The sequence below is a fragment of the Pseudopipra pipra genome, chromosome 5 (genome assembly GCF_036250125.1).
Source record: "Pseudopipra pipra isolate bDixPip1 chromosome 5, bDixPip1.hap1, whole genome shotgun sequence".
Taxonomy (NCBI): domain Eukaryota; kingdom Metazoa; phylum Chordata; class Aves; order Passeriformes; family Pipridae; genus Pseudopipra; species Pseudopipra pipra.
In genome coordinates, this window is record NC_087553.1 from 10,479,606 (window position 1) to 10,506,587 (window position 26,982).

A 26,982-nucleotide genomic window follows, 5' to 3' on the forward strand; every position below is an offset into this window, starting at 1 on the left:
GTAATGTTATGATTGCTTCCTTCAAGAAACTGTCTGAATTTTGGTAGATCCAGATAATTTGGAGCAGGGTGAATTTTTAAAGCTCTCATGGTATGTGTGCTCAGCTTTGAAAAGTGGAAAATTGAAGCTCTTGCTGGACATCCAACTATTCTCTTTATGGGCTCCTCTGTGTATGCTTCACTCTTCAGTTCATTAGGGCATTTGATCTCGGGGTTTTTTTCATTATCAGTCTTAGAAATAATCCTGTCACTCATTGCTTCCCATAGTATTCCTGTCTGTGAAGGACTGGGACACTGAGAAGCAGCAATGCCAGTGTTTGAATGCTGATTGAGAAAAGCTGATGAGACTAGGGAGATGTTCTTAGAGATTATTTTTCTTTTCTTTCTACTAGCCTCCACAATTTTAAACAGAAGTTTTTTCTGAGTTCCAGCATAGCTGACCAGGCAGCTTCCTTGGGGATACTCTGGTCACAGGCTCCGGACAGGACAACTCTCCGTTGTCTGCAGAGATTCTGAGGGGTTTGTCCATAATTTGGGAAGAAGCAGCAGCAGGAGGAGTTGTGCTCAGTGCTTTCTTTTCTTTGGCTCCTGCTGGGCCTTGTTAAGTTATTAGTACTTTCTTCAGAGGAATGAGACTCCTGCAAGGTCCCCTCTGTGCCCTGCTTTCAGTCGGCAGACCTGGCCTGGAATTAGTGGTTTGCCTTCACACTGCTTGCACACTGGAGTTGTTACAGCTGTGAGCAATTGCAGTTGGCCCTGGCAGCCGGGGCAGCGCTGTTCTTCACAGCTGAAATGAACACAGACCCTTTAAAAAACTTGAGAGGGATCTCTGAGGTCAGCTCCGAGGAGTTGTTTGTCCTGACTGTGAAAATAACTCGATTGTAAAAAAACATTTATGACACTTTCAACTCTATCAGGCAGTCTGTGTTGTCAAGATTATTTTGAAAGATAGAGGATAGACTGGGGATAGAAATATGCTTATTTTTTAAACAAGCCGAGATTAGAGCGAGCGTTTACGGTTTCGCAAATCAAAGAAGCCTGGGACTTGCGTCTTTGGAGACCCCAAAGGCCAGCTCTGCCAGCCAGAAATAAAACTTGCTAGATAAGACAGCATAGCGACACGCTGAATCCCCGTCCCTTGGCGACACGGTCCTGCTGTGCTGAGCTGCCTGAGATCTGCGCCATCCACGGCTCCCCCCTGGGAGAAGCACGACCTTCCGTGACCTGTCCATGCATCAGCTCGTGGCCCTGGAGGTGGAGCTGTTTGCACAGTCCCTGTTTGATTTTGTTGGTTTTGTTTCCCAATGGTTGCTTCGTTTTGTCCAGTGCCACTCGTCCCTTTCTTCTCACCTTTGGAGAATTTTGGGATGTATTCCGGACTTTGGCCGGTGTGGCCTTGACCAGCCCCTTTTTCTAGGGGGTGGAGGAAGAGGAGAATAAAAGAAACCAACAACCACCACTATTGATTCTGGCTTTGTTAGTGTAAATGCCACTGTGCTACAACAAAGAAAATCTAAGCATGCAGCCTAGATATCTGACTTAGAAATGTGTGCTGGTAACTGAGTTTCTGAGGGTTTTTTTCCTATTTCCTTTTAAAATTTTTTTCTTTAATTTTTTTTTCCTCCCTTGAATATGATTCAATTAAAGAACCTTTTTGACCAAATTTGGAGAGAATTGGGTTAAGGCTTTTGAAGAATGCCTTTCTGCTCCAGCTCTCAGTGAGATTCATCCAAATATATGAAATGAAAGGGTTGTTGATACAGTTTCTTTGGAAGCTGTGTTGTATTTTCTCCATGTTTCAGGCTGTGTCCCTGAGCTTGATTTTTGCCTGTTGCTCTTTTCACTGAGCCTGAATCCAAAGTAACAAAAATTAAGAAAAAAAGAAGAAGGACGGGAAAAAAAAGGAAGGGACAACAACAAAAAGATGAGAACTTCTGAGTCTGTTTTCATTTCTCTTCTGTGGCTGCCATAAAAACACTCTGCCAAGATTTCCAGTGAGCACTCTATGCCTGGACAGCTGTAAGGGTAAGCTGAGGCAGGGGAGTACTGAAACAGAACTGTTCAGAAGTCCTTTGTGGATTCAATAATTGTGGAAATCGATCCCAGTTTGACTGTGCCAAGCTCCATGTCCCTCAACAAGACACAGGATTTCCTTTCAAGCTTAATATCAAGTTTAAACAACAATTCCTCAGGTTCTACCTAAATTTTTGCCACTTTGGCTCAAAAGTTTGTCAGCTCCTTTTCATCTCGGTGGTGGTAACACCATCCCCATCCTCTTCTACCTCTTTCTGCCTTTTATGGAAAAATCCTTCAGCTGCAATAAACTGGGCCTTTTTCCTTTCCTCTTGCTATTCTCGTAAGCCTCTTCTGAGACATCTCAAGCATCAGTGCCTAAAGTCTGTAATAAACTAGAACAATAGTGGCCTTCCCTCTGTGTTTCCCTCTTGCCAGTCGTATTGGCAACTCCTCGTTGCCAAGACAAGTCTTTAAAGTCAGTCCTGCATATTACCAATCTCTCCATCTGACATTTTGTTCCATAGACAGTGTGCTGTGGTTTGTGATTATATTGTGTGTATCCTTGACTTCATGAGTAATTGCATGTCATAAACATTACTACTGGAATAGTTTTGACAGTCTTCCATAAGAATACTCGACTAGCTCTCCAGTATGCCTTCCCATAACATAAGAAGTTATTTATTAGAGATAACTGATTTGAATACTCTCTTTAAGAGTGGTCTAATTTTCTTTCTGCTGCTTTTTTTTTTGTTATTGTTGTTGGGTTTTGTTTTGTTTTGGTTGGGTTTTTTTTTAATGATTTCAGCAGTTTTAGAAATTGGCAATGCTTAGACTTGGTAAAATTTCTTAGTAATAAAGGATTCCCTATGTCTTTATGGTTCTGCTTTTGCTTTGTCTTTAGTGTGGTATCTTCTGCCTGATCTGTAGTTCTATTTCGAGGTTGGATTAATGTTTTTTTTCCAGTTTAGACTTCTCTGAATTTTTTTTGTAAACTTACACCTGTGGGGTAGGGGTTTTTTTAAGGATCAGAGGGGGTTTTTTGTTTGCTGGATTTGTTTTTTGAGGAATTAGGTTCCCCACACGGGCTGGTAGAAGAGTTTTTCACATTTTCCATTAACAAGACTGTTCCTGGGGAACAATAATCTCTCAGGTATTGCTAAGCAGTCATGGTATGTTATCTGTGGTTGACTTTAGTCTGTTACTGCCCAGACTGCCAGAGTGGCTCCTGAATGGTCAGACTGGGAAGTTTTCTTAACAGCCTTGTTGATGACTGAAGCCAGTTTTAGCTTACAGTGTAACTTGTACATATATGTGTGTTCTACATATCCCACTTTTCATGCTTAGTGAAATAATATTTACACTTATTTACATTCATAGTAGTATGATGCTTTGATGTTAACACCTCGGCTTAGACATAGTTGCCAAATGCTGTTCCTTAGCATGTTACATGTGTCCTTCCCTTTAAAGATTTTAATAATTTCAAATAATGATTTTTTAAAACCATTATCAGACTGGAAATGCATCATAATGATGTGCATATCATTCACAATAAGAACTCACTGTCTAACAAAAAACATCACCTTGATAGGGGGGCTCTTTCAAGGATTCTTGGCCACTGCAGGAGATTCCAGATTAGGATTTAGTGGTGACAAGTAGATTAAGTTGCTTCCAACTTAATCCAGAATGGACTAGAAGAACAAAATATAGATTGGTTTCCTGACAACACTTTAAAATCTAAATCCATATATTTTCCATCCACTCATGCTGAATAGAAGTTGTGAACAGCAAAACAAAGGAGTTTTAAGAGCTGTTAGTAAAAGGCTAAAGAGCTTTTGTCTGAGCACAAATAGACCTAATTAACTCACTGTAGGGAGCAGAAATGACTTTGTGTTTGTGTCACAAGCACAAAATCTGGCCAGCATCCCTGTTTCAGTCTCAGACATAGTCTGCTACACCACAAGAGTGACTTAATTTCTTTGAGTGGGACCTAGATCCATTTTTAGGTGAATAAAGAGTGGTGGATTTTCCAAAGTTTTCCATTGATTGTATTGATGTCTGGTTACAGATGATTGTGCTTAATCATCCAGGCTTAAAGCTGCTGATCTTAATTGGTGATCACATATGTCAGGCGTTATTGTGATGTCTTAAAATTATGGAGTTTGTACGGCCACTATCATAAGAGGGCTGCCTTGAACTGGGTAACATGGAATTTGTTTTAAGTCAAGCTCAGCCTTATCTGGTTGTGCCAAAAAGCTTTAAAACTTAATAATCTACCGTGATTGAGTAGCAAAAAGCTGCTCTTGCACTCTGTTTATGACTACCTGCTGCAATGGGAAGAGGTAGGAAAATAAAAGATGGTGGGAAATCCATCTGCTGTGATAAAACTACTGTTGGTTTACAGCATGACAGTGTTTGTTGACAATGAGAGGGAAAAACTATAGAGATGGGGTAACATTTCTTCCACCTGTTGTTAAACAAGGTGTGTGGGCTTTGTTTATCAAGGCTGTGTTCTCTACAGCACTTATTTGTGGAAAGAGAAATGTAATCAGAGGAAAAACTCTGCTGAAAAAAAAATAGGAGTGCTTTGTTGTGCTGCTGTCAGCAATCTTGTTACTGCTGCTGGCATGACTGTATGCTGTGATTTTTTCATTGAAAAGCATTTTTTCTGGAATTTTACATGGCATCTGCAGAAAATGCCCAAAGGCATAATGGCTGAGATGCCCAGAACTAATTGCCTGCAACGTGGAGGGAAGTTCATAGAGCTTCTATTTTGAATGAGCATCTCCAATTACTTGAGGACATTTTTAAAGCAGTGGTGTATTTTACAGAGGGAGGGGGAAAACCCAAACACAGCTTGTCAATGGAATCTGTTGACATTGGCATTCAGTGCTGTAGATATTAACAGTGGGATAATACTTGCAATTCATTTAGCCTGAAAACAAAAAGCAGCCAGAGTAAGGCCAAGGTTTAGAATAATGAGTCTCCAAAGGTAGGTTCCTCACTCAATGTTTATTTGCTTAATAAGGACGATAGCTTTTTAAAAAGGTGTCAAGTACTCACCAACTGCTATTAATATCAGCAGAATTAGTAGCAAAGGAAATAACTAAGAATGGTGGCATAGTCATTAAGTTGATTTCGGGCAAGTTAATCTGTGCATGTGGTCAGAGACAAGCCAAGTATTCAGTCTGCGGGTCCTGGCCCAAATGAGCCTACTATCTGATGTAAAATAATATCAAAAAACAGAATTGTGTGTTACAGACAGGAAGGTAACAGGGGTAGGAGAAGAAAGATCCTATTGTCAGCTCAGGGAGGTGTACATTTCTCCGGTGGATTTGATGTGGTGTTTTAACTGTCCTCATTCCTCCAGGCAGCATGGGAAGCAAACGTTGAGGGATGAGGTTGCTTGGCAGGTGGGCTTGGCCTGTGTGCCCTGTGCAGCAGGGGCAGCATGGAAGGTGACACTGAGGCACCTGTGTGCCTTTGAAGGAGGAGGCAGGAGACACGGGCAGATTGGAACACACATGGCCAGTGTGATGGGAGCTCAAAATGTAGGCTTGCTGTGCAGGGGACTGAATTAGTGTCAGATGACATCATATGCAATTACTGATTATATTTAGAATGTGTGGTAATATGTTCTGAGACCTTCCATATGTTAATTATGCAAGCTTCGATGTACGTCTACAGGAAGCTTGTGAAGTCAAAGCAAGCCAAGGTAGGGAAAATATTTTCTCTATATGAACTTTAAACATAGTTCTGCGAGAAGGTAACATGCCACAACCAAATTTATTTTTAGTTTAAAGTTAGTTGTCTTTAATGTACACAAGATTTGTGTACTCGAGTATTAGGGCTTAGTTGATATTTTGAGACATGAAAGTATTTGCTCCATTGTTATCAAATGTGATTTTTGGGAAAAGCAGAGAACAAATGTTTCTAATGCATTACATTATAAAATTAATTTTAAGGCTCAAAGACCTCTGTGGAATCTGCTAGCCAATATTAAAAATATTGCCTCTGAAATACCTTAAAAACTTACTGTATGTGGATGAGCTAAAAAATCCCACAAACAAGCCCCCTTCACACAACAAAAACCCCCAAACCAAGACCCAGAAAAGCTCTTGTAAATTTACATTTTATGTGTAAGGTCTCTTACTATCCTTCTGACCATCCTTACAGTGATCTCAGCAGCATAATACCAAATACTTGAAAATGTGACTGTTCATGCTGATAAGCAGCTTTGTGTATGTGAATAGCCTGGGCCCTTAAACTCAGGCAAAGGGAAGATTAAATTAATTAAAAGCACATTATTAGTCTAGGCTGAAGTGGAACTGGGGTAGACTACCTGCAGAACTTTCCCTCTACCTTTAAAAAATCCTAATCTATTTTACTGCCAGTAATGCATGGGTTTCAGCTAAACATCTGGGGGAAAAAAGTAATTTTTATAATTTTTTTTAAATAGAAAGTCTTTGTCTTTTGCAGAAAATCTAGTGAAAAACTAACTTTTCTGAACAGATTGAACAGTTTTGCCTGTGTACTTAACAATTTGATTTGAAAACACTGCAGGAAGAAACTGTTGGAAATTGTAGTTCAGCTGTCTTATGTTTCCAGTCTGTCTGGATAGATTTCATAATAAAAATTGCAAAATTTTTGGATAATTAGATATAATCTGTTTGAGGAGCTCAGTTCAGACATTGTGTAAAACAGTAAGTTCTCAAACTAGAACATGGTATCAATAAAGACTTCAGATTTGAGATGCAGTAGATATTTTTCTGTAGAAAGTCTACTCTTCTTTCTCCTCCTCCTCCTCCCCAGCATTTACTAGAAAGCTTAAATTTCAGAGTTTTTGTGGAAAATATTTGACTGACCTGCTTAAAGCTTTTTGTTTCAGAATAATGGTTCACTCAAAACTGCTTAAAACCAAAGCTGTGATTTAGCCCAGGTCGCATGGCAACATGTCAGGGCTGAGAGGTGTCTGGGGCAAGAATTTCCCTTCTTCCTTGTCTTTTGACAAGTACCTCTTCTCCCCCAGGTAATTTCTCTGTTATATGTGGGACTGAGCTACTACTCTGCACACACAAGGAGTATAAATACCTCTTGGAATATTTAATTGAAGTTGTTTTTGTAGTAAAATCCAACGTGGGAGTGTCCCATCACCGGTGTTTGAAATGTGAACTTGCGCCTTAACATTTCACCTAATGCTGCCTTTTTTTCATCAAAGACTTCCAAATATATAACATTTATTTCACTGCCATGGTGATATGAAAGAACAGTGACGGCACTTGCTGTCATTGGACAAACTGGGACTGTTTGCTCTTCTGAGCTGGCTAATGAGGAAATGGAAGAAACCAATATCATCAATCTCACATTTTTGCGCTCCGGTATTTTTGTGAAAAGAGAATTTTTTTTTTTCCTCCCCACGGATAAGGTGGAGTAATAAACTTTTCCATAACTTTCCTAAACCAGATCACATAAGTGCTGTGGAATGGGCAGGCAGGAGTTGAGTGACCCTCAAAGTCCTCTGTGGTGTGGCTGTAGCTGGTGTGAAGCAATGGAAATGACTGAATGCTAACATTGAGGGGGGTGAGGAACCAAAGGGAGAAATTTGTGCTGGTGGTAGGGAAGGTGAAATGGGCATCATAGGGACAAGGTAAATAGTGCACAGCAAAAGTCTTGACTGGAATAGAGGTGAAGGATGTTTGATTTTCTGTTAAGGCAGGCGGTTTTGCACCAGGTGTTAGTAATAAAATTTTCTGCAAAAGAAAAATGAAAAATCACCTGGGCGAATGCTGGAATAACCTCTGTTGGACACCCTCATTTGGGCTGACTTTAAAAGGGAGTAGAGGTATCTTTCTGCTGTTAGAAGGAGAGCAACAACTGGGAATTGTACTATTATGTGAAAGTTCAACTTCCCACATTAGAGACATAACGTTGCAGAGTCCAACAAAACCCAATGCAAGTGAGAGTATTTTAGGTTTGATTTTGGTAAGCTGTGAAGGCCTAGAAAATAACTTTGGCAAATAACTTTGAACAATATGATTGAGCATAAATACAAGAGTTGTCATAAAATGCATTTGCCTCCATTTTATGACTGCATTGTTGTAGTGGCTGGATAGAATATTTTCAGACACCACTGCCCATTTCTTCCTTGCCTGTTTTTGTCAGAGTTCTTCAAAAGCTGCTCAGCATGAACTCCAAACTGCTTCCCACGGGGTGCAGTGTTATCTCTTGTTCTGATTTACAGCTACCCAGGGAAGTTCATCTGCAGCATTGCTGTGTTCAGGTTAACTGTCTATATGAAAATAATGTGCTTAAAGTTTTAGAGTTTCCTGTCCTTTTAACGGTGCTGCAGCTTTGGTGTTTCGAGATGCTGGAAGCCGATTCTTTGCCTTGGAAGGTCAGTCTCTTGTTTCGTAAGAGACAGATTGGGAAAGGCTTCATGCCTTTGTCTTTTTTAAATCTCGTATTTGGCTTCTTATAAAAAAGAGAGATGCTTATGGGAGCGTTGATTTATAGTTTTGTCAGTATGAACAAATAGAAAAGCCAAGAGATGACATCTTGACATAGATTTTCTATACATGTAGAACCCCCCCAAAATGCTTAAAAATGGAAGTCTGTCTCCTACTGTAGGCTCATCTATAGGTGGGAATAGAAGAATAATGAGCAAAGAGAACTGCTATATATATGAGAAGTCAGCTGAATAGCATCCTTTCCTAGTGTTATGCCAATAGAATTACAGCTTGCCACTCCAACTGTCTTTAATCATTTGCTTGTCCAGATCAAGACACCTTGCCTCTTTGAATACTTCATAAAATGCAATATATGATATATATAATTTAGAATAATATATATAAATATATGTAAAAATAACATATAACTATATAATTTCTGTATAATATATATGTCATGTTGGATAATGAGCTGAAACAGACTCTTTAAAGAAATCCCTTTTGCTGTTACAGAAAGGAACAGGATTCCCATGATGTGTATGTACAGTGCAGAGGGAACTCAATACCCAGTTAGTAGTTCACTGCATGGCATTTAAAATCAGTATAATGATACCAAAATTAGCAATGGTTTATAACAGCAACCTTTTCTTTGCTTCAGGAAGATTTTAAATACTCATGGCCAGGATCTTACCGAGAGGAAGCTCTTCAGAGGATGAGGGTCTTCCTTTGTTGCTGTTGACTGGACAGTGAATTTCCCCAAAGGAGAAGGAACAGAATTTGGTGGCATCCAGAGAAAGCCACACAACCTCATTGCAATGCTCACTTGTGAACAGACTCACCTAAGAGGAGAATCATGCAATCTCTGACCATCTGTCCATTATCTGCAGCTGGAACTAGATATTGTCCAGAGGAGAAATGATGGTCAGTGAGTGAGTTCAGTTCAATTCCCTTCCCCCTTGTAGTGCTCAGGGATAGACCATTGAGTGCTTTCTGCTTACCAGGGTAACTACCTTGACTTATAAAGTCAAATAGTCTGACTGACTTGTTAGGCACTGAAAACACGGGGCTTGGTCTCTGCTTAGGCTCCCAAATGTAAATAATAGCACAGAGGTGCCCTGAGGATTGGAAGAGGAGCTTGGCTTGGATTCAAGGACAATCAAAACAACAGAAGAGGCAGAACATAATCAGTGGCCTCTCTGATAAAGGTCGAAAAGCATCTATGGCAAAGGTAAAAGGAAGGACCCTCAGAGCCCCTACAGTTGTGTTCTATCTTTGGACTGAAGGGGAAAACTGCAAGCACTGAACAGCATCCTTGTGGTACTGCACTCGAATTTAAGGACTTTTCCTGGAAACAGCCTAAGTGCAACTCCAACCAGGTAATAAAAATCCCTCCTCAGACATTCACCCTAAGAACTGACGTAGTTCTGATGCATAAAGACGCTGAATTAGTTGGACAATGCTGTAATCTTCTTCATTTCCCAATGCACAGGAATTAAAGAACTGAGTAGTGTTAAAACACTTTGAATGCCCCTAAGACCTGTTTGGATGGTTCTGGCTGGAGAAACTGTTGTCCTGCCATTCTTGTGTGACCAGAGCTCTTTGTCTGTGTACCTCTGGTGTATCTAATGCACACCAAGCAAATAGCATTGCCCCATGGCAATGCCTGCTGCCATTTCAGGTTTGAAACTCTTGTTATTTCAGATTTTAGAAAACTTGAAACTCTCCACTTTGGTCTGGCTTTGTATTGGTTTATCTTCATGTTCAGTTTCAAAAAGAGGTTTGGCTAAATGAGACACTGCATAGCTGTGTGCATAGTCACAGATGTGCACAGTTGGGCACTATCTGAGGCTTTCCCAGTTGTGCTTTCATTCCTTTCTCCAGTTCATACATCCAAATGGTTCCTGAGAGAAGTCGAGCACCAAACATAAGAGAAAATATTTTGCCCTTTCAAGTTTGAATCTCTAAATGTTACTGTTCCCCTTGAGGTCAGTGCAAGATTTTTATTTCCCTGTTCTAAGCAGGGTAGAAAATTGCCAGTATTTTTTTTCCTCATCTTCACAGGATTTATCCATGTGCAATCACTGCTGATTGGATTCTCCCTTTTCAGGCACCCAGCTGTGCTGCCTGAATGCTCACCCCAGCCTGCCTGCCAATTTTAAATGCTTTACAGGGTCATGTTTTTATTCAAGCCAATCTGAATTGCACAGCACATCAAATGTTCCACTTCAAAAAAAACCAAAAAAAACCCCACAAAAAATCTGCCCAAACTAGCTACCAAAAACCAAACCTACCCTATCCCCCAAACCCCAACCTCACGTCTTATATTTGTGGGATATCCCACTGCAGAATGACATTTGTCATGACAAGAGCTGCATCTGAACAGAAGTGAAGTTGGGCCTCTCCTGAGAATTTCGGTGGTTGGGTTGCCCTGTTCCTCCTTGAATATCTCACCTTTTCTACCAGGGCAGAACTTTTTCCTTAGTCATCACCTTTGGAAGCTTAAGTTGCTTTATGGCAACAAATCTCTTCCAACCACCTTCTGCAGGAAATGGAAAAAAAATGTCTTGTCATATAATGAATGAAGTTGCATAATTGTTTGCCCATGTTGAAATCTCCATTATTTTGTTCAGAAGGTCCTTTCTGAATGTACTTTTTTCTTCACTGATTTGAAAGCTGAGGTACTTTTGTGAGCCAACCCATTATGAGCTCGGGAGAATGAAAGCTGATTTTGTGGCTCGAGGGGAGTACTTTGTGAAACTTAAAGTATTCATGAGCTTTTTGACTACAAACCAGAGAAACTGCAGTAGTTTTAGTTTTGATTGCTGTGGCTCAAATTACTGTCAGAGACATCTCTCTCCTGGATGATTGTCTTCAAAGTATTTCTCCTCTTAATATGCTTGAATGATACCATGATATGTTCTGGTTAGGCTGCTGAGGCTGCAAGATAACAAATGTGTGTTTACATAAGTTGTCACTGTTCTTTCTCTTCTCTCTCTTTTTTTTTTTTTTTGGTCAAAAAGTGTGTGATATTTTTGTCAAAATCAACTCTTGAACACTTCTCCAATGTTATTGTCATAACAGCTTCTGCTAAGAAGGCTTTAGAGGGTTCATCAAAAACTAAAGATAATCTTTGAATAATAACATATGTAAACTTTAATTCACAGACCTACTGGAAATAGTGGAAAACTGAGAAAAAGTTGTCATGGAAACCACTAACACCGAGATATGGGTGAAAAAAGAAGCTTTCATCCAGAGACCACAATTATTTGCAAAGAATCTGTGAGCTTCTGAAACACTTTTTTCCTGCTCAGTTCTGCTGGTAAGACTGCTTTTAATTTTCACAAATATATGTGTGGATTCACATGTGTACACAGATGAGGAACACTGTGCTTTGTGCTAGATAAATAAAAAAAGAGTTCTGGAAGATGAAATTGCTGAGGATCAAAGAGACAGACTAAGAGGAGGATTTTGTTGGCCTCTCATGTTTGATTAAAGGTTTTTCATTTTTGATAAAATGTGTTTATGTTTTATTGACTGAGCACAAAAGAGAAAAACGTCTGTCTGAAATAAATGTATGGGCATGATGTGGAATAAAAAGAGAGTATCTGACAAGCCTGGCTGATCAGAAAATGAAATGGCAACTGAAATCAAGAAAAGGAAAGGAAGTCTGTGTTTATAGTCTGTATTTTAGATATTCTTCTGTTGAGTTTGCATTGCCAAAAGTTATTCAACATTCCTACCAAATGTGTAGTTTGTATTTAAATACGGATTTATACAGCAGTTGTTTTTAATTCAGATGTTTAAATTGTTTAAAGATTGCGTTGGACAATGACAGGTCTGCCTAATTTAGGTAGATCTAAAATTAAAATGTCGCCTCTATCTTTACAGAGCTCTTTCAACTCAAATATTTCAGTGTTACAAAATTCTTTGGAATGTACTGAACTGACAGTTCTGCACAGAAGACTCAGGCTATGTTCTCAAAGGCCTGTGACATACACTTTGAGAGATCTGAAGTACAGAGTGACTTCAAATAGGGAAAGACAAGTCAGATCTTGAATTTTTTTTCTGTTTCATTCAGCTTCATAAGAAAAATACATTTATAGAAAAGGTTTGAGATGGTTCTTCAAGACTAATAGAACTTAGAACAAGGTTCTAAGCTGGAACAGACAGAACAAGACACGTTATTCAAGGAATGAACAAATCTCCAATACAGCAAAATAGCATATGGATAAGGAGGATTACCTCAGTTTTTGTAATAATCTCATAAAAATAAGGCCTGGCATTTCTTGGTTTGTTCCTGAAACATGTATAAGCAATCTGTATTCCTCTGTGCCTGCCATGCAGCACTTCTTTTCAAAATTCAGCATCATTCAATAACAGGTTTTGTGTCAATTTTGCAGGAAACACTTTTCAGGTTGTGGTCTTTTTAGACCTGGATGTTCTTAGGTCTGTGATGTGCTAGTGTGCATGGAGTGGTGGTTGTTGTCAGTATTACTGTGATGGCTGGGCACTCAATCCTCCTTTTCCTCACAATGTTGAGAAGGCTTAATAACATACAAGAGGTAAATAAGTAAGACTTAAGGTCAAGTTCCAGCTGAAAGAGCTGAAATACTTGGAGAAAAATGAATCTTATAAAATTGTAATCCTCGTTGTAGCTCAAAAACTGGGTAGTCAGCTAAACACTAAATTTTCTTTCTAGAGGCACTGCAGGCATATTCTTGCTATTACAGATGGAGGGCCTAAAGTCCACAGAGTTCAGTGGATTGCTGCTTTTGGATTCTGACACAAAGCTGGGGAGACAGGCTTATACCTCAATATCAGGCTACTCTGTGCTGGCAAGCTCTCATCAGTGTCTTTCCACCCTATCTGTTCTGACTTGGAGCCCTAACAGCTTCATGGTATGGTTTTCATGGAGTTACTCAACTATTGCTGTCTTCCTTCAGTCACAGGCATTGATGACTTCTCTCCCTATTTTATTTGTTTGTTTATTTCTTACTCTAAGCCTAGGTTCCTATTTCTAATCCAAACAAACACATTTTTGGAGACTTGCATCACCTGCTGCTGTGGTATTTAAAATACAAATGTAAATAAGCTCCCAGCTCTTCTCTCTGGGGATAAGTGCTTTGGATGTTTGAGGGGTATTATTTCTGGTTTGGTTTGCTGCCCTCTGTCTAATGCAGAGTTTTTAAATGATGCTGTGCTTCTTTGATCACTAATACTTAGCCTTTCCAATGAGGGATTATTTACTGTTGCACGCTTGATTTTGACTAGGAATAGTGAGGCAATAACCTTACCTCTTAATTAACCAGAATTCATGATGCAGAGTTTAAGCTGAGACTCTGCTTTGGTGTCAGTGCTGTATGACTCACTAAAAATCCCAATACAATAGTAAAAAATCTTAACTGGCAAAATGATCACTCTTGTTTTAGCACTACAGGCCCTAGAGACAGAGTTAGTGAATAAAGATGTCAGACCCCTAGATACCTGATGAGAGCTGCTGTTGACTCATGCTAACAATTATATAGAAAAAGTAGGGTTTCTTCTGCATTTTGAGTTTGCCAATGAAACTTCATGTTGAACAAGAATGACATAACTGGGCCAGATCCATCTAGTCCTGCCTGTTGTCTCTGACAGCAACAGTAGTGGCAATAGAAGATGGGAAAAAAGAACAAGGCAGTGTTATAGTTCCTGAGCCAAAGGTAGTATCTGAGTTTAAAAGCAAGGTATCTGGCAGGTTGGGTAGCAGCTCTTTATTCCCCCTGCCTCATCTGTCCCCAGTGTGTATTTATTGCTGTCTGCAAAGTGCTGCACTGACATTACTGCGAGCAGGACCAAGGGCTGCAATGCCTCAGGCTGCAGTAGTGATGTCCTTCACCTGAAGAGAAGGCCAAACCCTAAGCCAGAGAAGTCAAATAAAATGGCTTGTTTTTTCTGTAGCTTGAATTGATGCTTTATCTTGAAATGTTAAGGGGCTGCGTTATGCCTGTGGTAGAAATCATTCTTACAAAAGCTTAGTTGACTACTCTGCCTCGTTCTGTTGATACTGGGATAAAACAAGTAAAGGTTTAATAAGGATTTCAAGCAGCTAGCCCACACTATTCATTTTACATGAATGGTTATATACTCATGGCTGTTTAGCTATTCATTACCTTGCCCTTCAGAGCAATTGCTAACTAAAGACTAATTCATTCCTATTTTTATTAAAGCAAGTGTACTTGGTGCTGTTATGATGAGCAACAGACTAAATCCATTGTGGAAGAGAATTACAGCTGGAGCCAGAAGGGGTTTAGGAGATCAACATAACAGTTTTTGGTGGAAGAGAATGGTAGTTTAATAAAACATGAAGCAGGATTAATGGTGTAGATAACCTTAAAATACTGACTAGCAAAGAGCATAGTTGCAATTATACATACATATATAGTAGTTACTGGCTGATGGTGAGTGCCTGTGTTTCAAAAAGACAGTGAAAATGGTATAAAAGGCCCTAAAGACTGATTTTTTTGTGTTCACATAGTTTAATTTGAATGTTAGCTAAGCAGAGAAGCAAAAAAAAAACTAAGTTATTTCTCCCATTTTGTGGAAACTTAAACTGGTTCTGGAAAATGAAATTCATGATAGCAAATTTCACAGAGTTTAACTGTGGTGCTGTAAATGCTGGAGCAGGCTCAACAATCTCTTGGGTTGGTTTTCCATTCTCAAGCAAACTGACTCTCTGTTCCAGGACCCCCACCATGCTCCAGGGGTGTCCATGTGGCAGGACATGTTTTTCTGCTGGGAGCAGCCTTTAACCTGCTCAGCATGCAAAGTGCTGCATGAAGCTCCCACAAACGGCAGATGATTTCTTTGGTGTCAGGTTTTTGGAGACTTTTAGCCATGGGCTATGCTGGGAAATGAAGTCTTCCTCCAGCAGATTCTTCCAGACCTCTGAGGGCAATAAACTATATTTTTTCCCCAAGACCTCACTCGTTAATTTTATAGATGCTCATTTTTTGAAAATAAACTCCAGCAAGCATTTCCCATGTGTCTTGGTTCAACTGAGATGTGTAATAGGTCTTTGCCATAGCCTTTTGTACTAATCTTTTCATTTAATTCACAGCAACAGTGAACAAAAATTGATAAGATAGTGCTGAGATTTGCTCACAACACCCAGTGTCAACAATATGGCATTATAGGAATGGTTTGTGACTGAATTGCCATTCACCTTTTGTTATTGTTGAGATTTAGGCTATGTACACTGAAATGTCACTTCAATGAGGGTTGTTGTTTTTTTCTTAATATTTAATGCATTTTTAATAATACTATGACATAATTTCAAAGATGTTGTTTTAGTTCTGCTAGAAATTGATCTGGTTTTATTACACTTTCCAACACCAGTAGTACCTGGACTTATGCTAACAGATATTTCATAATAGCTATGCTTTGTTTCATTTGTTGTACACATGTCAGGTAATCATATGCCCACAGGTATTTAGGCTTTGTTCCCCCAAGCACAGGTTTTTGGTGCTACATTTGCAGTGCAAGAGTAGAAGTCTTTGGTGCTCACTGAAGGAACTTGCCAAAGAGGTTTGGAAAAACGGAGTGGCTTCATGCTTGATCCTTTCTTCTGGGATGTACTTGTGATGTGAGGCAGTTGCTGTGTGACTTACGACCAAAACCAGTATGGCTTCTTTTAATAACGCTCACTTATCTTAACATCAGAGCATTTTAGTATTAAATCCTCCTTCTGGGCAATGAGTGTGGGTTCTAAGTCAATAACTTCAGTGTGGGCTGAACAGGAGCAGGGTGCTGTGTGCCCCCATGGCTTCTGCACGTGCCAGCCCCTGAGTGTGCTGCAGGCTGTGAGGAGGGATGCAGCAAATGTCTGTTACATGTTGTTTAGTCTCTCAGCTTTTGCCCTGGAGGGTGAGTGTGCATGCTGTTGTTTGTACCATTTCCTGGGGGTTCTGCTTCAAATCAACCCAAAACTGTATTCTTGTTGTAGAAACAGAAAAAGGAAAGGTTAAAGAAATGTGCTCTGCATACAGGTTGGGATGTGGTAAGACTTGCCTTTAGCTTCTGTGACAATTTTTTGACTGTCCTTCGGGAAAACTCCATCTCCAGCACAGTGAACTTCACCTCTACATAAACAAAGTTGTGTTGTGCTAGTGTGTCATCACTGCTGACAATGTGACTTTCAGCCTGCAGCTCTGGGAGAGCTCTTAAACATATACCTGCAGTACCTGAAGGACATTTTGTAACGAGCAGATGAGAACGGTGACCTGGCATTAGGCTTTTTTTTTTTTTTCCATGTGGAAAGCTGTGATGGGAGAGCAGAGTAAGTTAGAGCTGCTTCTGATAGTCTGAATTGCACAGGAGAGGTGTTTCAGCATCTTTATTTATTAGAAGCTCTTGGCTTTCTGTCTGTGCATGCTCTGCTGTTGTGCTAGTGTAGTAGGTGTGTGTCAGTTAAGACTGTGGCATCTTCCACAGAAACAGGCTAAATCCTTTAGTTGATTTGAGATGGTAAGAACCTACCAAAAAGACATTGCTTCCAGTTTCTCTGTGCAGTTGAAAGCAGGACGATAGCATTCAATAGGGAATTAGACAGGAAACAACTTCCTATTTCTAGAAATTCCTTTGTCTTTTTTTGCCCCCACAAAAAGTTCTGTAGAACTTGATAAAGAAAGTGGAGTTTAATGAGCTGCTGCAGCAGTATACTGAAGTACTTGTTCAAGTTTCAGCAGATAGACAGTCCTTTGGAAATCTGAAGATTAAACCCTGGCACCAGTGGAGTGAGTAGCAGACTCCCATTGACTTCAGTGAGCCAGGATTCAATCTAATTTCCTAATTAAATGATCCTGTTCTTCAGAAAAAGCATTAGAAAGATAAATGGTCGGTAATTGCTTTGGCTATTTTCAGTGAAATCTATTTGCTTAGGATAACGTTTTTCCATGACAGTGACATAACTACTTCTGTGATTTCAAACTGTGCAAGAGATGAATATGAAGGTGAGGTAGTATATTTGGGGATTATTCTCTCAAGGCAATGATGTTGGACTCCCTTGTTGTGGTGAATCAGTTTCCTTCATTTGCTCAGTGTCCTGTTTCAGACTGTTGAAATCAAAGACAGCAAAAGATGTTTAGAATACTTCTGCAAACACCAGCTCTTGAAATAACATTGCAGTTTTTTACATTCAGACATGAATATAATTATTTAGAAGATAAAAGCCTGTGCGAGGAGGATCTTTCTCTCGTGAACGATTTCACCATTATTCCTTTTGATCTAATTGGCCTAAAGCAAAATTCCTCTATATTTTCCATTACAGAGGAAGAAAAGGGAGGGTTTTTTGCTGCTTCAAGGAGAAAAAAAAAAAAAAAAGTGATTTGACTGCCTCTATTCAAATAAATTGTTCTATTTACTACTTTTGCACTGGAGAATTATTTCGCATTTTTAGAAGTAGTCCTAGAGATTTGAGCAGGTTTTCTGAATGAGGTGAATTGTGTGTTTTAAATAGAACAATAAAATCAAAACCAAAAGTTACCTGAACAAGTCCCACTGCCACAAAAGAAAGAAGATCACATTGTTACTGAAAATGTGGGTCACAGCAGGATATGCTTCATATGTTTAATTGAATCTTTTTATGAATGGCACACTTCCGTGCATGTCTTATGAAAGGAAACACAATGTTTTCTCTTATTGGGAGGTAGGAGCAAGACTTGTATTAAAGAGATTATAGGGTATGATTTATTCACCACCGGCTGCCAGTGCTTCTGACCTGTGAGATGATACCTTATGAGAGGGCTTTCTAAGGGCAGGGGAGTTGGGATTTTATCTGATGCCCTGGGGGAATATGTTGTTCAAGGACACGCTCTCCTGCTCCGTAGAGATCTCAACTCAAAGACCAGCTGGAGGGTGGAAGTGCCATTGGAACACTAAATCTGGTAATGCAGCATTTGAAGGAAGGTTGTTTCTCCTTTTCCATGTCCACGTTGAGCAAGGGAGTACAGCACAGAGACACTGAGTTACCAACAGCAGCTCAGGTGAGTATTCCATCCAGCATTCCATTTCCAAGCAGAGAGTTCAGCTGTAAGCCAGCCCTGTTTCTGGTTCCTCTGTTAGCTCACACAGAGAGCCACCTTGAGTGTCTCTGCCCTTCATTGTGTTGTCTTTCCATCTTGGACTAAGTTTGTCAGGGAGCCAGACAGAAGCCTTTCTTTATGTCAAAATATCCTCAGCAATGAAACTGTGACCCAGGCAGAGGGTTAACTGCAAAAAAAAAAAAATCTAAAAAAAAATTCTTCTCTACCTAGGAAAAATTATCCAAGATTACAGTTCCCTTGGACTCTGAGAGAAGACAAGACTCTAGCAAGACTGGAGAAGATGCAAAAGCAGTTTACTGATCCTCTTTATTACTACATCAATCCACAGGGATGAGGTAGGAAGATGATGCTGGATCCTGTCTGTACTGATACAGAATTGCGTGGGGATGTTTTCATTTGATTTAAATGTATTCCCTCTGATGGTAAGATAACTTCCTGAAAGGAAATAACATCTGATTTGGACAGATGTCTGTCATTGTAATTATAAGCTTTCAGGTGGTTAATGACAGCAAAAATGGTCAGATTCAAAATATTTAGGCTGCCTCCCAAGTGTGTTCTAAATCAGATTGAGCCCTTGCACAGAAACCTGAAATAAATAAGCACATCCTCCCTGGGGCCTCTTGCACATGCAGACAGAAAACAAATTTTGTCAGGGGAAGGTAAACTGTGTTTGGTAAAGCCAGAAAATGAATCCATACAAAAAGAAAGAATAAAATTCTCCTCTGTATCATTAGCATGAATCCACTTCACTATTTCCTTTCCAATAACGTCCAGAATTGGGCCACAGTTTCAGTCCTCCACTTCTGATTTGAAGCAATAACAATAATAACCACAGAAAGGTTTTAGAAAGGCTTTTTGTTTGGTCCTCCTTAGAAGGACTAGAATCATCTCAGCCAAAGATTTAGGGGGTTGATTTTAAGATCTCAGCTCTGCTGCTTTCTTTTTTTCTCTCTCTCAACAAGGTCCTCAGCTGGTGCAATTTCTTATCACGAAATAATCTGTTCTATGTCTTGCAGGGAAAATATAATCTTTGTTGTCTATGTTAGCCAAGTCATCAGCAGGGAGAGAGAAGAATATTTGAGCCTCTTGAACACATTCTTTGCTTGGATTTCTTGCTTGCTTGGGAGTGTTTTCTTCTCCCCAAACACCATTCAAAGCAAGCACTTTTCCAAGCCCTGCTCATTACCCAGGACTCCCTTTCAATACCAGATTCATATTAGTCAATGTTTATGCAACTTTCCAAATGTTACAAGAGAAGGAAGAATTCTTTGCCAGCCATAAATCTGGGATGTGGGCATATTTGATGGTAATAGCTCATCACATGAGCTAATTAGTAGGTGATTACTTTAACATGAAAGGAAAACATAGTATAAAAACTTTATTGTATTCCACTTGTCCTCCTCATACAATAACCCTGAGTTACTTCCATATATTTTTTCCTTTTTGTTTTGATTTTAACATCCTAGGGCTGTTAAGTCTGCTTTACTGCTTTTCCATATCTTATTTCAAAATGTGACCTTACGCAGGATTCAGTTCATCAGTTAACAATTAACAAACAGGCTTCTTTCCAATCATAAATAGTTAAGTTCTTTAAATGATGTTTATTCTGATCTCTCTTAAAGCAGAATAATTTATGCAAACTCCTCTAACCTTGAAATGGAATTCAGACTGCCTGCAATTACCTGCAAAGTTCAAATTAACACAGAAGCCTTTTTCACTTCACAAGCATCTTTTTTTTCTTTAAGTTCAGGGTCACTCCTCAGCCTCACCTACAGAAGGCAGAATGGTTTTGGCTTTTTGTGTCCTGTTTTCATGTCACATCTTCTTAAAAGGATGAGCAGCACTGGCCCTGCTCCAGTGTGGGCTGAGCGACAGGTCGCTGGCAGCAATTGGCAGCTGCCAAGTTATGAGTGGGCAAATTTTCTGTGTCCTGCACCCCATGTTCCCACTTTGCAGCTCTCTTATAGCCATGGTTGAAAGATGGCTTGCAACAGGTAAGAAATCTCCCCAGTTAGTGGAGCTTCCACTGGAAAAGGTGTTTCCTGTGTACCCATCCACTCAAAATTTGCCATCTCTGCGTCTGTGACAGAGTGAGGGACTCTTGGTTTTTTTCCTGCTAGAGTAGAGCAATCATGGAATTTTCTGTTTGATAAAGGTTTGGAGGTTTTAAAACTGCACTTGCATGGAGCTAATATTACCTGTCTTTTTTTGAAGTGTCCATCCTGCAGCCACCCCCGATCTTTGGGGAAAAAAAAGCGAAGGAGTAGCCATGTGGAGAGGCTCCTGTCTGGATGATTCCCCAGCTCACAGCAATCTGCCAAGAAGCTGGCAGGGCCTAGGCTCATCCACAGTGAAGCTTGGGATCCCAGATCACTTTGAGAGGCAGCACCAGTGAAGCCAGCCTGTGAAAAAGCTGGAGGTAGGTCTGTGCTTGCTTACAGGCTTTCAGCTCCCTGTCACACGGTGAGGAAGAATTCGGGGATTAAGGGTAAGGACGAAGTCAGCTTTCAAGCTGATCCTCTCTCTGAACCAAGTCATTCCAGTGGAACATTTCAGTGAGAGTCATTTCCCAGTGGAAAAATGTAGTGCTGGAACATCATCCGGCCAGCTCTTGTTCCTGTTTTATTCAGGACTTGAGCACTCTGGTCCTAATTCTTCAGTTCCTTAAATTTCATCCAGGCATTTACACCTGTCGGATGTGGGTTTAACAGGCTTTGCTGTTCTGCTTTTATGCCTTTCTTTGTACTTTTCCCAATATAAATAATACTAGAACAGCAAAAGCAACTGAATAAATGGCTGGAAGAAATGAGATGCAATAAGAAACCAAGGTGTTCGTTTTCAGAAAAGCAAGATCTATTCAAAGCCATTGCCTATCTGGTTTTTAGGTACTATTTACTCAAAAAGGGAATAAAGTATATTGGAAAATTTTTGAAAATCGGTCCCTCAGAGGAAAATCAAGGATTGTACCTGCTGGCAGATGGTTTGGTTTGCAGATACCTGTGGTTTGTGCCATGTGCCAAAAGTTGTGCTGAGTTAGTTCAAAGGCTTGGGATGTCAGGGGGGAGAACAACAGGACTGCCTGAGTTCTGCAGTCAGCTGGACTCAGCTTATGAGACTAATGCAAGAGAGGAGTTATCCTCCTATCTCTGTCCTTAGGTGCTCTGAAATTTAAAAAAGTTTTTATGGCATTTTGGGAAGCCTGTGATCTGATTCTCCACAGTGTAAAAATCAAGCAGTAAAGTTAGAATTGTTAGAAATTTCTCAGCTGCTCCTTGTGGCTCTTGACGTGGTTGTAAGTGGAGTATATGTGGCCTGACCATTTCCATAACTGGTTGCTGATGGTGTCCCAGGGCTGGTCCTGGCAGTTTGGGCATTTGGCATGCTCTTGAAACAAGCTTATTTGTGATAGGGAATTGACTGGGCACTCATCTCTCCCTCAGGTTCTCGAACACTCTCAGTGCAGCTGAAGGGACATAATTAGCATTTTAAATAAAGGCAGTGCTTCAATGAAATTATTTTGGTTAAGATGGCCCTGTGGAAGGGTTTCAGTGTATATTTTATGCACTCATGATGGCTTGCCTCACCTGAAAGACTGAGGTCTGCAGTAGCTGAGGCTTCTGGTGGAGTTCAGGAACCTCTTCAAACAGAAGTGGGTTATGCCAAGTCAACTTCGAAATAATAAAATTTGAATAATCAGTGGCAAGAGATTGCCCTGCTCAGATAAACTTTCTGTAAGTCCATGTGTTTTTAGCATTCATAGTAAGATAATGCTGAGATAAAACTGTAACAAGGTGATCTAGCTCCAAGATCACAGAGTTGAATTTGGAGAAGCTGATGTATAGCTGCATTGCTTTAACAGAGAAAAGTGTGGGTCTGAGTCAATGGTGTGTGTTTGGGGTCTTGGTGTGTATCCTAAAGGTCAGACACCTGCAGAAGGGAGAGACTTTATGACATATACACCACCTTCTTCTTAACACTCAAGCAAGTCAACTAGCCAGTTGAAAGTTTGGTGTCTGAACATACCAGTTGGTCATAAGATGAATGGCTGTTTAAGAGAAAATGGCTGTTTATGCCTAATTAGAATCCTGCCAGCTGTGTCTGCATGGCTTTGGTCTAGTGAGGCCCAAGAACATCTGGTCCTCATAAAGACTATGAGCACAGAGAGGGATTTTGGTCGATGGGAGGAATGCATCGCTCATGTGACTGCGAGGCAGATGGCAAGAAGTGTGATGGTAGAAAAGTTCCTCTGGGAGTCCCTGGTTAAGGGAAGCATGTCAGAGTCAATCTCTAAACACTGCAGGCCATGTTAGCTGGAGGAACTTTCTGCCCACTAAATTGTTTCCTGAGGCAAACTGTATCTGAACAAAATAGATTTTTGGTGTAGCATGTTTTCTTCCTGCCTTGATGAAACAGCTGGCCTGTATATCCACAGAAACACACCATGGCTCTTATATTATTTTCTGCAAGGGATAATCAGTAGTGAAACACTGGAACATGGAATTCTTAGCCTTTTCTCCAGCTTGTTCAAGAAAGTGATTGTGATTAAAATAATGAATGAATGAAGGAAAAGAACTTGGCCTCCCATTGTTAAAATGTTCTGTATTTCACCAAACTCGTTAATACATTAATCTTCCAATCCTGTTACTGCTGGATTGCAAATAGCAGGACTTTCACCAGCTGTAGGGAGTCCTGGATCCCTGGAGCTTTGATAAGCAGAGAGAAAAGTCTAAAAGTTCAGCATATGAGGAAAGAAGCCCAGATTCCTTTTCTGGTGAATAATAGCAGTGAAGTGGTATTGTTCCTGTGTTTGCATTAGCTCGTGGAAGTCACACAGTATTCCCCTTGTGCGGCATCGTTTTGCCTGTACGTCCTCTTGACCTGACTATTGCAGCTCTCTGGCCCAAATCCCAGCTCTCCAGCAGGAGCAGAATGCTGCAGTCTGCCCTCTTATAGATGTGTCAGGAAACATGAGTGTCAGCCTCGTTTTCTAACAATTATGTTGACTCCCATCTGCTTTAGGATCCAGCTCGAAGCGCCCTGCTCTATTTAAAACTCTGTTTGACAATCTGGATATTAGCACCAAGCACAGGACAGCACAAGACTTCTCTTGAAAACAAAATAGATAGAAAGGAAATAATTTTGTTGAAACACGTTAGTGGATATTAAAAGCTGGACTTTGTTTCAGTCACTGTGTTCTCCATGCATCTGACAAAAACAGTGTCTGGCTTATCTGTTACAGAAAACTCCTGTGATCAAAACTCATTTCAGCTGCTGGAAACCATTGTAATTTTCTTATTGCTCATTATTTACACCAGGAGAATGAAACCTAATTAATTTTTTTAGGTACTTTCTGTGATTGCTCGGCTTTCTCAAGGGAAAACTGAGGTCAAGAATCAGAATTCTTGGAAGGATTTGCTTTTTCGAGATGGTTTCCAAAGGTTTTCATTGCACCTGGAATTTGTCAGCCATATCCCCTTGGGCTGTGCAGAGAGAGCATTATGCATGAACTTTTGGAGCTAGTGAAAGAGGATGCTCCAGGATTAGAGTCTTAAGCAGTCACACACACTGTTCTTCCTGTTCCATTTCCCCTCCAGTCCCAGCACTCCCAGGTCCAACCTGCTTTTTTTGTGGCAGAGATGATACTTTGGGGGTAGGCAGTGACAAGATTGTGTAGTTAAACTGTGAGTATCTTTTGAGATAAAATTCACAGCCTTTACCTAATCAGGTGAGATTAAAATACTGCAGCTCAACTAAACTTAAAAACATTTATGGTTTTCTCTTTTTGGTCCAAAGACCCTCTTATCTAAAACAGATGAGAGCTTTTCTTTGTCTTTGGAATTCATTATTCTTAAATTTTATGCTTATAAACAAACTATCAGCACTTAATGAAATGAAATACTTTTTAATAATGGCATCTATACTTTACAGTAGTAAGAAATAAAACTTCACAATAGTCGTATTTAATGAACAGATAATCAGCACCTCTTCTAACATATTTAAATGAGTTTAAGGAAGTGGGGTTTTTGGTTATAATATTTGGTTTTCCTTTATTTTTTTTTTCTTACAATGAGATTTGGGCATTTAAATCTTAGAGTGCTTGGAGAACAGAAGTCTTACTCCGTTTTTGGCCTAGAATTCAAATAGGGGGGAAAACTGTCAGCCTGGAGCTGGATAAAACATTTCCCAGATTTTATAGGGAGTTTGAACTTGGGATTCTGAACTCATTCATTCCAAGGAAAGAAGCCAGACAAGAAGCTATATGTATTGAAATATTTTATATGTATTAAAGTATTTGTATGGCTCTCATCATGAGTTTTTGAGTGAATAGGTTTGGATCTAGATTTCAGCAGCGGTCGAGAGCCTGGATCAAGGCTTTAATTTAGGGCCATCTTGCGTTTTAAATGGCTTCTGTGGGTTTATGACCTTACTTGCATTGATTTTTTTTTTGTGTTTGAAACTTGATGCATTTCAGACACTTCAATGATTTAAATTGGCAAAGCATAGCAGAGTTGTTTGCAGGTAACTTATGAATATCATGGGAAGCTGACACCTGTGATTGTCAACCTTGACCTCCAGCCATCTTTGCTTTAATTAAAATCTTTGTGAAGAGCTTTGTCTAGTCAAAGGTCTCTGAGGAAAGGCAAAAACACAAGTATCATTAGTAGTAAGTGCACCATAAAAGCTTAAAAATAGAAATTAATTTCTAATGATAGAAAAAAGGAGAAACATGTATATATTATATATATATGCACCAGCTCAAGCTTCAGGATAAATTGCCTAGGGATATGGGAAAATCTAAAAAGGCAAGAAGTTCTGTGTTGCTTCCTGACATTTGAGCAAACAGGTTTTTGCAGCTGTGTGTAATTACAAGAAGTTAGAGAACTGTTTATTTAACAATGATATATTTATACATTTACTAGGAAATACAGCATTAGTCAGGCATTAAAATATCTGTTAAGCTATCCATTATAGTATCTGCAAACTGAAGCCTTTAAGTAGTCATATTCTTCCGTAGTATTCTTTCATACAATCATTTTTCAGTTTCCTGTAAACACAACAAGAGAGGGATAATCCAAGGGGGAAGTTCATGGAAGTTCACACAGAAACAGAGGTGTGCACCTTGAAGTTTATTTCTCTCCCTGATATAAATTTAACACCTGTTTACGTGTCAGGGCTTCTGAATTTTGGGGTGGTTTTGGTATGTTAGCTGCACTTTTGTTAGGTTAGGAAAGTGTAGTATAGTATATTCATTCCTGATGGGGAAAACTGAGCTCTGGACTGATAAATGCAAAAGGCAGAGGGGAGACTTAGATGCCCAAATCCAAGACTAACCTCTTACCTGCAGGCACATCTGTAAGTGAAGATTTTTGACCATATGAAGTAGTGCATGTCCTGAATGACTTCTGTTACAGCAGAGCAATCTGCTGGTGTGCATTCCCTCCATGGCCTGGCTCCTGTCAGGATTCACTCAGGGTTTATCCTGTAGACCAGGCTTCACGTGGAGTGTAGCAACAGCCTCAGCATTCATGAGAAAAATGTGTGGAGAAGGGCTGGATGGTGACAGTGCTCCAGTTTCCACACCAGTCTCGTGGTTAGAGCATTTGATGATGTGATGCAGTCTCTTCCCTATGGGATTGTAGTCCACGTGCCATAGATGGGGTATTCTTGAAAAAAGAATGCCCCAACTATCTGAGGATAAGTGATATATTGAAAATACTTGAATTTCTGTTCTTCCTTTAAAAGTGTTCTGTTAAGTTAAAGAGGACAGGGAGCTGAAGCCAGTTTTTCAAAGTCACAGGCTAACATCTTACATATTCATATTGAAACCAGAAGATGGAATTTAGTTTTAATATTTTTCTTGGGTAATTTGTCTTCCTTCTTCATCTTCTTGAATTAATTTAGTGGTGCTGAAAAGTTCTGAAATTATTTCCTGGACTAGTTTAATTATTTAAGACAATGGGACTTGTTTATTTGACTTCACTGTGAATTAGAACAAGTAATTTATTTAAAGGCAAGATACAGCACGAACAAGCAGTAAAGCCAACTCTCCCTTCTCTTGTTCCTCTTACAGAGACACAGAGGCACTCTCACTTGTAATTTCAGCTTTGATCTCTAATCATGGAAACACATTGTTCTCCAGACTTTTTCACTTCAACATTGAGAAAAGGTTACTAGTAATGATGTGCACACCTTCCACCTGGAAACTGGATTAGTACCATAAATTCTCATCACAGAATTTATCAAATGAGTACTAGAGTATATAATAAGTGTTTAGAATAGATTTTTTTTTTCTGGTTTGAAGCAGTTAGATGGTGTTCATAATCATATGATGTTCATAATCATAGAATATTAGAATCATTTAGGTTGGAAAAGACCTCTAAGACCATTGAGGCCACCCAGTAAAACAGCACTACCAAGGCCAGCACTTCAACAATGTTTAAATGA

The 26,982-nt window shown here is 39.7% G+C and overlaps 1 long non-coding RNA gene across 1 annotated transcript in view; it reads left to right on the forward strand.

Moving 5' to 3' along the window:
- The first annotated feature begins 9,017 nt into the window (after positions 1-9,017).
- The window catches only part of LOC135415268 (uncharacterized), a 42,975-nt gene continuing 25,010 nt past the window's right edge, over positions 9,018-26,982 (forward strand). The window contains exons 1-5 of the long non-coding RNA XR_010431036.1: positions 9,018-9,379; positions 9,541-9,834; positions 11,623-11,777; positions 18,322-18,477; positions 20,752-20,956. This is a non-coding gene — a long non-coding RNA (uncharacterized LOC135415268). The remainder of the gene's footprint in view (positions 9,380-9,540; positions 9,835-11,622; positions 11,778-18,321; positions 18,478-20,751; positions 20,957-26,982) is intronic.